General features: G+C 47.2%; 1 protein-coding gene across 1 annotated transcript in view; it reads right to left on the reverse strand.

The window, feature by feature from the left end:
• The window catches only part of Arhgef2 (Rho/Rac guanine nucleotide exchange factor 2), a 60,008-nt gene extending 48,355 nt beyond the window's left edge, over positions 1 to 11,653 (reverse strand). Inside the window, exon 1 of the mRNA XM_040752457.1 lies at positions 11,522 to 11,653. The gene's annotated coding sequence lies outside the window, so the exon portion shown is untranslated. The remainder of the gene's footprint in view (positions 1 to 11,521) is intronic.
• Between the last annotated feature and the right edge of the window lie 609 nt (positions 11,654 to 12,262).

The raw sequence follows: 12,262 nt of genomic DNA on the forward strand, positions 1-12,262 counted from the left end.
CAAAAATACCTGATGATGGCTAAAAGCTCTTGGCCAGCCAAAACGAAAGCCCAGGCTCCCAAAGGACAAAGGCTCCTACGTCCTTGTTTCAAATGCGGTCAGGAAGGCCACTGGGCCCGGGCCTGTCCAAACCCTCGTAAACCACCAGGACCATGTCCAAGGTGCCATCAAGAGGGACACTGGAGCATTGATTGCCCCCATGTTCCTGACAGCATGGGGACATCAATCCCAGATCGCCCTTCAACTGACCTCCTTGGCCTGGCCATTGATGACTGACGATGGGGCCCGGGCTCCCTTGGCCTGACCACCGCCATCTCCGACAGGGAGCCTCGGGTAGTTATCATAGTATCAGGGAGGCCTATCTCCTTCCTCCTGGACACTGGAGCCACTTTTTCAGTCTTGACAAATTTTTGGGGACCAACCACTCTTTCTTGTTCCTCTATTGTCGGAGTAGGAGGACAGCCCTATCAGGCCCAACAAACCCCACCACTTAACTGTATCTTTAAGGGTATCCCCCTTACTCATTCCTTCCTAGTGATACCAACCTGTCCCATCCCATTGCTGGGAAGGGACCTTTTAGCCAAAGTGGGAGCCTCCATTTCTTTTGCTCCTCCTATCCGTTTGGCCTCAGGTTTGCCAGCTGTTCCCCTTCTCCTCCTCCTACAAACCACACAGTCTGACACACTTCTTCCCTTACCATCCTCTCAGGTAGATCCTCAGGTATGGGACACCCAAAATCCCTCTATAGCCAAACATCACACCCCTCTAATCATCCGACTACAAAACCCTGCCAAATATATAACTAAGGCTCAATACCCACTTTCACTCCAAAGTCTCAGGGGACTCAAACCTCTCATCTCTGACCTCCTGAGAAAAAGTCTTTTTTGCCCCACTTCTTCCCCCTTCAACACCCCCATACTTGCAGTCAAAAAACCTAATGGAACCTACCGCCTGGTTCAGGATCTCCGACTTATTAACTCAGCAGTAGTGCCCCTTCATCCTATAGTTCCCAATCCTTATACTCTACTCTCCACCATCCCTTCAAAAACTTCTCATTTCTCTGTCCTTGATCTCAAGGATGCCTTCTTTTCTATTCCTCTGGACCCCCAGTCACAAAATATCTTTGCCTTTACTTGGACTGACCCAGACACTCACATTTCTACACAACTTACTTGGACAGTCCTACCTCAAGGGTTCCGGGACAGCCCCCATTTATTCGGTCAGGCCCTAGCCTCTGATTTATTCTCTTTGTCTCTCCCAAAATCCAAGTTGATACAGTACGTAGATGACCTTCTCCTTTGTAGTCCATCCCTAGAAATAAGCCAGGCCGACACATCTACTTTGTTAAATTTTCTATGTAGCCGAGGATATAGGGTATCACCCTCTAAGGTCCAGCTGTCCATTCCTCAGGTAACTTACCTAGGACTAACTATTACTCCAACTCATAAGGCTATTACCCTAGATAGAAAAAACCTAATACAATCACTTACAGTCCCCACCACAAAGGATGAAATCTTATCCTTCCTAGGAATGGCCAGCTTCTTACGTTCTTGGATTCCTTCCTTCTCCCTTCTTGCTCGCCCTCTGTATCAGGCAGCCCTTGGCCCATCACATGAGCCTCTCCTTGCACCTGTTACCAAGCCATTTCGTCAGCTTCAACAGGCCCTCCTACAGGCTCCAGCCTTACACCTTCCAGACTTAACACGTCCCTTCTCTCTCTATGTTACTGAGAAAGAGGGATATGCCCTCGGGGTCCTGGGTCACCAACTGGGACCTTCCTTTGCACCAGTCGCATACTTATCAAAAAAATTAGACCACACTATCCAAGGTTGGGCACCTTGTCTGCGGGCTCTGGCTGCAGCTGAACTCCTCATACGAGAATCAAAGAAGTTAACCTTTGGGTCTCCTACTACTGTCCTCTCTCCTCACCACCTGTCCCATCTTCTAACATATAAGGGTCTCCAAACATTACCCCCCTCCAGAGTTCTCTCCCTTCAGGTAGCATTAGTAGAGGATACAACACTTACCTTTCAGCCATGCCCACCTCTTAATATTTCAAATCTTCTCCCCCAACCAGTCTCAAAATACTCCCCATCTCACTCTTACATTGAGACCCTAGAAGAGTTACTACCTCATCCTACACATATACATGAGGGAGCTCTACCCCAAGCCACCTATACATGGTATACGGATGGCAGCTCCTTCCTACACCTGTCATACCATCTCTTATTTCAAACCTTAATCTCTACATACCAGCTATTAAATAATGTCTTGCCTAACCGCTTTGAAGAATGCTGGTTGTGTGTCCCTCCTGGGTCAAACTCACAACCACCCTTTGTGGCCTCACCCATTGTCTTAACAGATTTTCCCACTTTGCCACTTCTAAACTGCTCTGAGCCAAACATTACTACCACCCCTTATCTCTCCCACATCTCTCTCTTCGGTATCTCAGACTGCTTTAGCTCAGCAGGAACACACCTTGTGGGCATTCTAGATTCTAAAGACTGCAACAATACCATAACGCTTAATACTACCACACAGCCCCTATGTCCAAATATTCACAATGCGTCGATTCTCTGTGGCACACAGGTATACCACTGCCTGCCTGCCAGTTGGTCTGGGACATGTACCCTGGTGTTCCTCTTCCCTAAATTAGGAGTGATACCTGGTGAAGAGCCCCTACCAATTCCCATCACTAAGTTTATAGCAGGACGACATGACAAGCGAGCAATTCAGATCATACCCCTCCTGGCAGCTCTGGGCATAACTGCAGGTGTGGCCACAGGAACAGCAGGATTAACTATTTCCCTAACGATGTACCATAGGCTTTCCTCACAATTCATCCAGGATTTCCAACAGGTAGCTCAAACCATCCTCACCCTTCAGGGTCAGATAGACTCCCTATCTGCTGTAGTACTACAAAATCGGAGAGGACTAGATTTACTAACAGCAGAAAGAGGTGGACTTTGCCTCTTTCTCGGGGAAGAATGTTGCTTTTATGTTAACCAGTCAGGAATAGTAAAGGATAAAATTCAACAACTTCAAACAGACCTTCAAAAATATAAAGAACAACTTGATAGCTCTGGCCAGTGGATCACTAATAATCCAATATGGAACTGGATGCTACCTTTTCTAACTCCTCTTCTCTCTGTTTTCTTAATTCTACTAGTGGCACCCTGTCTTATAAATTTTTTGTCTAGATTCCTTCAACAACAAGTTCAAAAAATTTCTAACCAAACTTTCAACCAGTTGTTATTACAGGGTTATCAGCCCCTAGCTAAGGAACCAGAAAGCTACAACACCTGGACACATCTGGACAAAGATGAAGATTGCCCCATGAACCTCGACGCCCCCATTCAGCAGGAAGTAGTCTAATGATAACACCGCCCCTTTTCCAAACCCCAGTTTTATTAAACAAAAAAGGGGGGAATGTAGGGAAAAGGGACCAGTCAAAGAAACACACCCTGAGCAGAGCCAAAGAAACACACTTTGGCCCTGCAACCAGAACCAAAGAAATGTACCCTGACCCTAAAACCAGTGCCAAAGGAACACACTTTGTCCCTGGAATCAGAGTCAGTGAAAGAAATGTACCCTGGCCCTAAAATTGGAGCCAAAAGGCTAAAAAGGACCAGAGAAAGAAACACACTTTGGCCCTGAAACCAGAGCCAAATCTGACCCTAATCCTGTGTAAAAAAGTAACCAATCCCGGAGCAGAGCTCTAGCCAATCTGAGCTCAGCACTGAAATCGGACCAATCCCTACCCTGGAAAAACTTCCCCAACCCCAGGAACCCCTATATAAACCCTGTGTATGTTCAGCTTGGCTGGTCCAGCTGTCTTCCAATAAACACCTTTGGATGAGCTTCGGGTGAAGATCTTCTTTTGCGGCGGCCACAGAGCAAGCAGAGGCGACCCTGGGCAGAGCAGAGCAGAGCAGAGCAGAGCAGAGCAGAGCAGAGCAGAGCGAGCAGCGCTGTAACACTTGCCCAGGAAACCTTCCTTGGCAGAGCGGAGTTGTTACACTCTGCTCCCGGCTCCCTGCTCTCTGCTCTCCGCTCTCCAGGAGCAGAGCTGAACTGTAGCAACTTCGCCCGAGAAACCTCCTGCGGAGCAAAACTGCTACACTAGGCGAACATCCCCAGCTGGAAGACCCTGTCCTGCCGTGCCGGAGCGGAGCTGACACACCGGAGAAGCCTTTCTCTGAGGCAAGGCTGTAAGCTGCCAAGCTTACTGCAACCCGTGGTGGTCCTTGGCTCCCGAGCTCCAGGATACCTTTCTACCTGAGCTGTGTAACACTCAGTATCCTTGGCTCCCGAGCTCCAGGATACCTTTCCACCTGAGCTGTGTAACACTGGGTATTCTGTGACTCCCGAGTGCCAGAATACCTGACCCACTCCTGTTCCATCCTGTCCTGACCCATCCCGACGAAACGCTTACACTCCCTGCCATGATGATCACAGGCTTCACCTCTGAAAATGTAAGCAAATCCCAATTAACTGCTTTCTTTTATTAAAAGGACCAGACCCTCATATAGCCCCCTGCTTTGGCAGCCATGACAGGCTGCAGAAAAGACCCAGCGAGATGTAGGCCTCTGACTCAGCAGCATGTGCCGAGAGCTTCCGACCTTGCCTGACCTTGTCCTCATTACTAGGAGGTCAGATACCTCCTTGTGGCAAGGAACCAATCAGAAGTTAGCTGGAAGGCTCTGGAGGTGCTTTACAGTAACAGTGGAATGCAGAGCATAGCAACCGCCCTGGGAGGGCCTCTAGGCCATAGCAACTATTCCTGCAGGTTGCCCAACCTCAGAGGCGCACCAATCCTGGAACTGTTGCTATGGAACTAGCAGACCCCCCCCAGACATTCCCCTTGCTCTACCCCAATATATTCCCTGCCTCACGGTCCCTCTGGACCCTTCTTGCTCTACCGGCTGTGTTGAACACAGAGAAGACCTGAGTTAATACAGTTAACTCAATAATTGATTACTTTTCTCTTGCATCAGATTGGGTCTCTTGGTGATTTTGGGGTTCAGAGTTTGGGCAAAATATTATAAGCTGCCTTGGTTATACTGTTTCTTCACAGCAATAGAATGGAAAGTAAGACATCTGCCTTGCAAGGATATTAAGATACTGATGCCGGGCATTCGGGAGGCAGAGGCAGGCAGATCTCCGTGAGTTTGAGGCCAGCCTGGTCTACCAAGCGAGTTCCAGGACAGGTTCCAAAACAATACAGAGAAACCCTGTCTCCAAAAACCAAAAAAAGAAAAAAAAAGATATTGATGATAAGTTGAGCATAGTGGTGCACACCTTTCCCCAGCACTTGGGAGGCAGAGGCCAGCAGATCTCTGTTGAGTTCGAGACCAGCCTGGTCTACTTAGAGAGTTACAGGACAGCCAGAGAAACCCTATCTCAGTGAGAGAGAGATTGATTGATAATATACATCATGCAACTAATGTAACGTAACTAACATGCTAGGAATACATGCTATTGTTGTTGTTGTTATTTTGGGCTTACTGAAATGAAGACCTAAAACACAACCTAAGTCAGAAGTAGAAATAGGCATCACATGAAGGTGACCCACTGTTTATCTGACAAAGAGAGGGAGAATAAAAAGTCACAGCCTGAGGCTACCACCACTGTGTTAAAAAGTTATCAAGAAGCTGGGCGTTGGTGGTGCATGCCTTTAATCCCAGCACTTAGGAGGCAGAGGCCGGAGGATCTCTGTGAGTTTGAGACCAGCCTGGTCTACAAGAGTGAGTTCCAGGACAGCCTCCAAAGCCACAGAGAAACCCTGCCTCAAAAAACAAAAGCAAAAACAAAAAGTTATCAAGAACAGAAAGGAACAGCCTGCCTGTTCCTTGAAAGGGAGGGGTAGTGGGGAGGCTCTTTGAGAACAGCTATGGCAAACTGTGGCTGACAAGGCCAGATCTGTCCGGTACATTTACAGTGCTGCGTGTCAGACTGAAGGCCTCACAGTGCTAGGAGAAACTCCACCACTCAGCTACCTTCCAGACTCTGTGTTCTGAGACAGGATCTCACTATGCCACCCAGGCATTTCAGAAATTTATGGAAACTCACTGCCCTCAGCCTCCAAAGTACACATGACTACCACACCCAGATGTCCTGCTATCTATTCATCTAGCTGGTTAGCCTTTTTTGCTTTTTTCCTATGACTCTTGTTTTAGTTTGTAGCCCTGGCTGGCCTTGAATTCACAGAGATCCATCTGCCTCTGCCTGCAGAGTACTGGGATTAAAGACATGTGTCACTACACTTAGGTATCAACATCATTATAATCATCATTATTATTTTAACCTTGATTTTATATGTATGGGTGTTTTGCCTGCATGCATATTGCCCTCAGAAACCAGAAGAAGACATCAGATCCCCTAAGTCTAAGTTATAGATGGTTGTGAGCCACCATGTGGATGCTAAGAGTCAAACCTGGGACCCCTGGAAGAGCAGCCAGTACTCTCAATCACTGAGCCATCTCTCCAGCCCCTTATTTCTTTTTTCTTTCTTTCTTTCTTTCTTTCTTTCTTTTTTTTTTTTTTTTTTTTTTTTTTTTTTTGGTTTTTCGAGACAGGGTTTCTCTGTGGCTTTGGAGGCTGTCCTGGAACTCGCTTGGTAGTCCAGGCTGGCCTCGAACTCACAGAGATCTGCCTGCCTCTGCCTCCAGAGGGCTGGGATTAAAGGCGTGCGCCACCACTGCCTGGTGCAGCCCCTTATTTCTTGAGACAGGGTCTCTCTATGTAGCCCAGGCTGTGCAGAAACTTGCTATGTAGACCAGCATGACCTCAGACTCACATAGATCCATCTGCACCTGCTCCGCAAGTACTGAAATTAAAGGGGTACACCACCATGCCTGGCTTTTTATATATTTTATTTATGTATGTAAATGGGTGTTTTGTCTGCAAGTGTACTTGCATACCAAAAGACAGCATCAGATCACATGGGTTGTAGTGACAGACATTTGTGTGCTGCCATATGGATGCTGGGAATTGAACTCAGACCTTCAGGAACAACAGACATGTTCTTAATCACTGAGTCATCCCTCCAGCCACTCCTGGCTTATTATTAATTATGATTATGTTTTATTATTATTGTGAATAGGGCTGTGTGGAGTCAGTTCCCACCTTTCCGAGGGTTCTGGGGGTTTGAGTCAGGTCCCTAGGTTTGCTCAGCAGGTGGCTTTACCCAGGGAGCTGCCAGGCTGGCCTTACTGATTTGTAATATTTATTTGTGTATGTGTGTGGGCACACATGTGCCATGGAGTGAATGTAGTGGCCAGAGGATAGCTTGTAGGAATCATTTCTCGCTGGGCAGTGGTGGCGCACGCCTTTAATCCCAGCACTCAGGGGCAGAGGCAGGCGGATCTCTGTGAGTTCGAGGCCAGCCTGGTCTACAGAGTGAGTTCCAGGACAGCCTCCAAAGCCACAGAGAAACCCTGTCTCGAAAAAAACAAGCCAAGCAATAAAAGGGAATCATTTATCTGCTTCCATTGTGTGTGTCCTGGATTGAATCCAGGCGTTTAGTTTTTCAGTAAGTGCCCTTACTCTTATTAAATTATCGCATGGTCACATCTTTATTTTTAAATTGCATTTGTTTAGGGCCGGGCGGTGGTGGCACACGCCTTTAATCCCAGCACTCTGGAGGCAGAGGCAGGCAGATCTCTGTGAGTTCGAGGCCAGCCTGGACTACAAGAACTAGTTCCAGGACAGCCTTCAAAGCCACAGAGAAACCCTGTCTCGAAAAACCAAAAAAAAAAAAAAAATTGCATTTGTTTAATTTTTGTTTGTTTGTGTGTGTGTGTGTGTCTGTGTGTCTGTGTAGGAGAAAAAGAGACCATAAAAACGGGTACAAGTATGAAACAGAACACGTGTAGAGGTCAGAAGACCTCCAGGACAATCAGACTTGTTACACAGAAAAACCCTGTCTTCTCCAAAACAATACAGAGAAACCCTGTCTCGAAAAACAAAACAACAACAACAACAACAAAAAAAGAAAAACCCTGTCTTGAAAAACAAAAACAAGACAAACAAACAAAAAAGGCAAGCTATTAGCAGGCTAGTTTTTGTCAATTTGACCCAAACCACCAGAATCCTCTGAGAAGAAGGAATCTTAATTTAAGAGAAAATATCTCTACAAGATTGGTTGGCCTGTGTGGTATTGTCTTGATTAATGATTAATGTGAGCAGGTCCAGCCCGCTATGGGGGTACCACCCCTGGGCTGGTAGTCCTGGGTAGCTTCAGAAAGTAGAATAAGCAAGACACGAGGGACAAGCAGTGTTCTTTCATGGCCTCTCCGTCAATTCCTGTATCCAAGTTCCTGCCCTGACTTCTCCACATGATGTACTGTAAGCCTTAAAATGAATGACCCCTTTCTCCGCAGGTCGCTCATAGTCATGGTGGTTATCACAGCAACAGAAGCCCTAAGACAGTCATGAGTCCAACAGAGCAGCAGGGCTAGAAGAGCATTTCTCGTAGCATCAGGAAGATACCAGGTCTGCACTTCCTTTCTGACCCTGTACACCAGGCAGCTTATCTGTGGCAGGAATGTCCTGTCTTCACCATCAGCCTGCCTTGGTTGAGTCCTGGCCTTCTAGAGCCTTCACTTTCTCTGACTTTCCTGCCAATGCCAGAGAACAATATAGTTCCCAAAATGGTGGTGGTGGAGGAGGGTTGAGGGGTTGAGACCCCTTCGTCCATCAACCAGAATTGTAGACTAACATTCACTAAGGGTTGTCACACATACAGCACCGAGAAAAAGAGCCAGAAGGACCAATATGTCTATGTAAAGGCAGGCAGAAGCTCTGTGGCTAAAATCCATCCACCTAGATAAGCTTCTGGGGAGACCCTGAACAGATACCTACCTGCAGGCAGGGCCCACGGTGCAGCTGTGGACGTTACTGTTAGTAAATTCCAGAAGTTCCAAGCTGGAAGGTAGTCAAGCATCCCCAGCCCCTAATCCAACCACACACTCCTCCCCTCTAGGTCATCGGGCAGGCATCTCAAATACCACCCCACCCTCTGGTCTGTGATACTCAGGCGCTCACACATCAGTCTGGAAGTTTGCTGTTTCCCAAGTTTTGTTTGCAAACTGAAGTTAGGGACTCTGTCTTCCTCCCCACCCCACCTCACCCCGCCCCGCCCTGGGCTTGTAACTGTATGCTTCCCTATGGGAGTCCTGGGTCCCAGTCCAGTCAGCAAGGTGTGTAAGATAAGGAAGCAAAGACCGATGCAGCCAGCCAATCCTCACCACCTCCTGCCAGTTTCTCAGCAGGCACCGGGGCACCTGTGCCAGAAGGGTGTGGCAAGAGGTCTGAGGTTCAGAGGCATCTAAGAAGACTTTGGCCTCGGTGACACAGGGAATTAACCCAAAAGATCCCAGGGAATGCTGATGGCAGTTGGCAGGGTGGGTAACTCCTAATCGGTCAGCAGGACTGGCTAGGCCAGCGGTTCTTAACAAGTGGGCCGGCGTGAGCCCATAGGGTCACACATCCTGTAGATCACATGTTTACATTACAATTCATAACAGTAGCAAAATTACAGCTATGAAGCAGCCACAAAGTAATTTCATGGTTGGGGGTCGCCACAACAAGAGGAACTGTAATAAAGGGTTGCAACATTAGGAAGGTTGAGAACCACTGCTCTAGACTCTGGATGTCCAGGCTTCAGGGACGAAGGAGAGGTCCTGTGTTTGTTTTGTGGCCCTTGGGCTCAAGCCTGGGGCCTTTTTATGACATTCGGGAGCCCTACTACAAAGCTACATCCCCCGGCTGTGGTTCCTCCTTTTTTTCCCTTTAAACTTATTTTATTGAATCATAAATGTGCAAGAGCTTCTTTTTGTTTGTTTGTTTGTGGTTTTTTTGTTCTTTTTATGTTTTTTCGAGACAGGGTTTCTCTGTATTGTTTTGGAGGCTGTCCTGGAACTCACTCTGTAGACCAGGCTGGTCTCGAACTCACAGAGATTCACCTGCCTCTGCCTCTTGAGTGCTGGGATTAAAGGCGTATGCCCCGGCCTGCAACAGTTTTTTAACTCTACACAGTCATTTAAATGTATAATTTTCAGTTTATAAAGAATTAGATTTGCCGGGCGTTGATGGTGCATGCCTTTAATCCCAGCACTCGGGAGGCAGAGGCAGGCGGATCTCTGTGAGTTCGAGACCAGCCTGGACTACCAAGCGAGTTCCAGGACAGTCTCCAAAGCCACAGAGAAACCCTGTCTCGAAAAACCAAAAAAAAAAAAAAATTAAGGGAAAACTGGATGTTGGTGGTGCACGCCTTTAATCCCAGCACTCAGGAGGCAGAGGCAGGTGGATCTCTGTGAGTTTGAGGCCAGCCTGGTCTACACTGAAAGTTCCAGGACAACCTCCAAAACAATACAGAGAAACCCTGTTTCAAAAAACAAAAAACAAAAAAACAAAAAAAAGGGGAATATGTGGTGTCTTATTACACCATAATCCTTGGTAATTATTTTTAAAAATACCGGGAAAAAATCTTTTAAATGTTTGAGTGATATGTGACACTTTATAATTTACTCTCCCTGGGTTAAGAAAGAAAAAGAAAATGGTGTAAGACACAAGAGATGCTGGGGTGTTAGCGCCTCCAGGTTCCCAGATCCTGCAGCCCTTCTTGGTGTCCACCCTGCTAGAAACATAATGGAGGCTTGGCATAGTGACACACACCCTTAATCCCAGCACTTGGGAGGAAGAGGCAGGTGCATCTCTGAGTTTGAGGTCAGCCTGGTCTACAGAGAGAGTGAATTCTAGGACAGCGAGAGCTACATAGTAATACTCTGTCTCAAAAAAAAAAAAAGCAAAAGAGAAAGACAAAGAAACAAAGAAACAAAAGAAAAAATAACATAGTCCGCAGTGGGCTGTAGTTCAGAGATGGCACTCTCCTGGTTCAATGGTGGAGCACTCACCCGGCTTGCAGAGGAGTTGGGTTCCAATCCCAGCACCATAAGAATGAAAATGGTAGTGGGGTTTTGTTTTGCCTTTCTCTTAATGACAACACAACGAAGTTGAAAGGCAAATAAACTTGAATTTGAAACCTAGTCCTACAACTTACATCTTAATTGACATAGATTAGTTATTTAAATCCTTTAAACCTTGTATTTTTGGTTGTGAGCCTAGCCTTTAATGGCTGAGCTATCCCTCCAGCCCTAAACCTTGTATTTAATACAGGAATTGTGTAGATTAACCCTACAAGAGTCTAATGATTAAAAAAGAAAACATAGAAAGGATTTCGAAACATTCCCTGCACAAGTTGTGTTACTTAACCATTGGCCATTATTGTAATTCCTTATCTTCCTATTTGCATACTTGCACACACACACACACACACACACACACACACACACACACACTGCCCTCTAATCACAAATGGAAAGTGAATATGCCATATTGGTGAGAAAAATGTAAGTTTTTGCCAAGTCTGGGGGACTGAGGAGTCCCTGCCCATCTCTGCTTCCTGAGGAACATACATTTATCAAGTAAGGACCCAGAAAGGGAAGAAGAGACTCACCAGACCTGGGAGAGGTCCCGAAGATGGGAAACCTGTTCTTGCCCTCAGCTGGTGACTTCAATATGGGAACAAGTCCTGCTTCAGGCAGCCCCTCTGTGGATCTCCCCCAGCACCTCAGTGGGGTGCCTCTGTCTTGGTCCATCTACAGCAACTATTCATGATCCAGAAGTTTGCATAGGGGCCAGGGGGCACTCATTCCAGTCCTGACCAGCTGCCTCTTCAACTGCTCAAGCCCTTCCCTTCCCCTCCCTACTTCAAACACCCTAGACAGTTCTGTGGCCAGGCCTTTAACCCTTTTGATGCCACTGCCCTGCCCTAGTCATTCCCTGAACAAAGGGCAGCCACAGGACTCAGGCTCCTGTGGAAACAGGTGTGGGAAACCAGGCTGGGGTCACCCCGAGGGCAGCTGAGGGCAGAGGATGTGGGACCCTGATAACTAGGGAACTTTTTATCTTCCCTCTACCAGGGGACAGGAAGAAGCTGGGGAGGGGAGAAGGGAACATCATCCCAGGGAAAGAGTTACAGCTGGAGACCTACTTAACAGCAAGGTCTTCCCAGAGGTCAGCAGGGTCCTCTGTCCTCTCTCACATTTGGCTTAAAAGCTGCTCTTTGGTCCCTTTAAGAGGCAGTTACAGTAGCGGAGGAGGAAAGACTGTACTCATATGTGATAAAAGTACCGGAGAAGAGATTACCAAGGCAGCTACAGATGAGGAGGGCCCTAGCTTGGGCAGGGACAGGGTG

This window comes from Mesocricetus auratus, unplaced genomic scaffold (genome assembly GCF_017639785.1).
Source record: "Mesocricetus auratus isolate SY011 unplaced genomic scaffold, BCM_Maur_2.0 Super-Scaffold_100009, whole genome shotgun sequence".
In the NCBI taxonomy this organism is placed as follows: domain Eukaryota; kingdom Metazoa; phylum Chordata; class Mammalia; order Rodentia; family Cricetidae; genus Mesocricetus; species Mesocricetus auratus.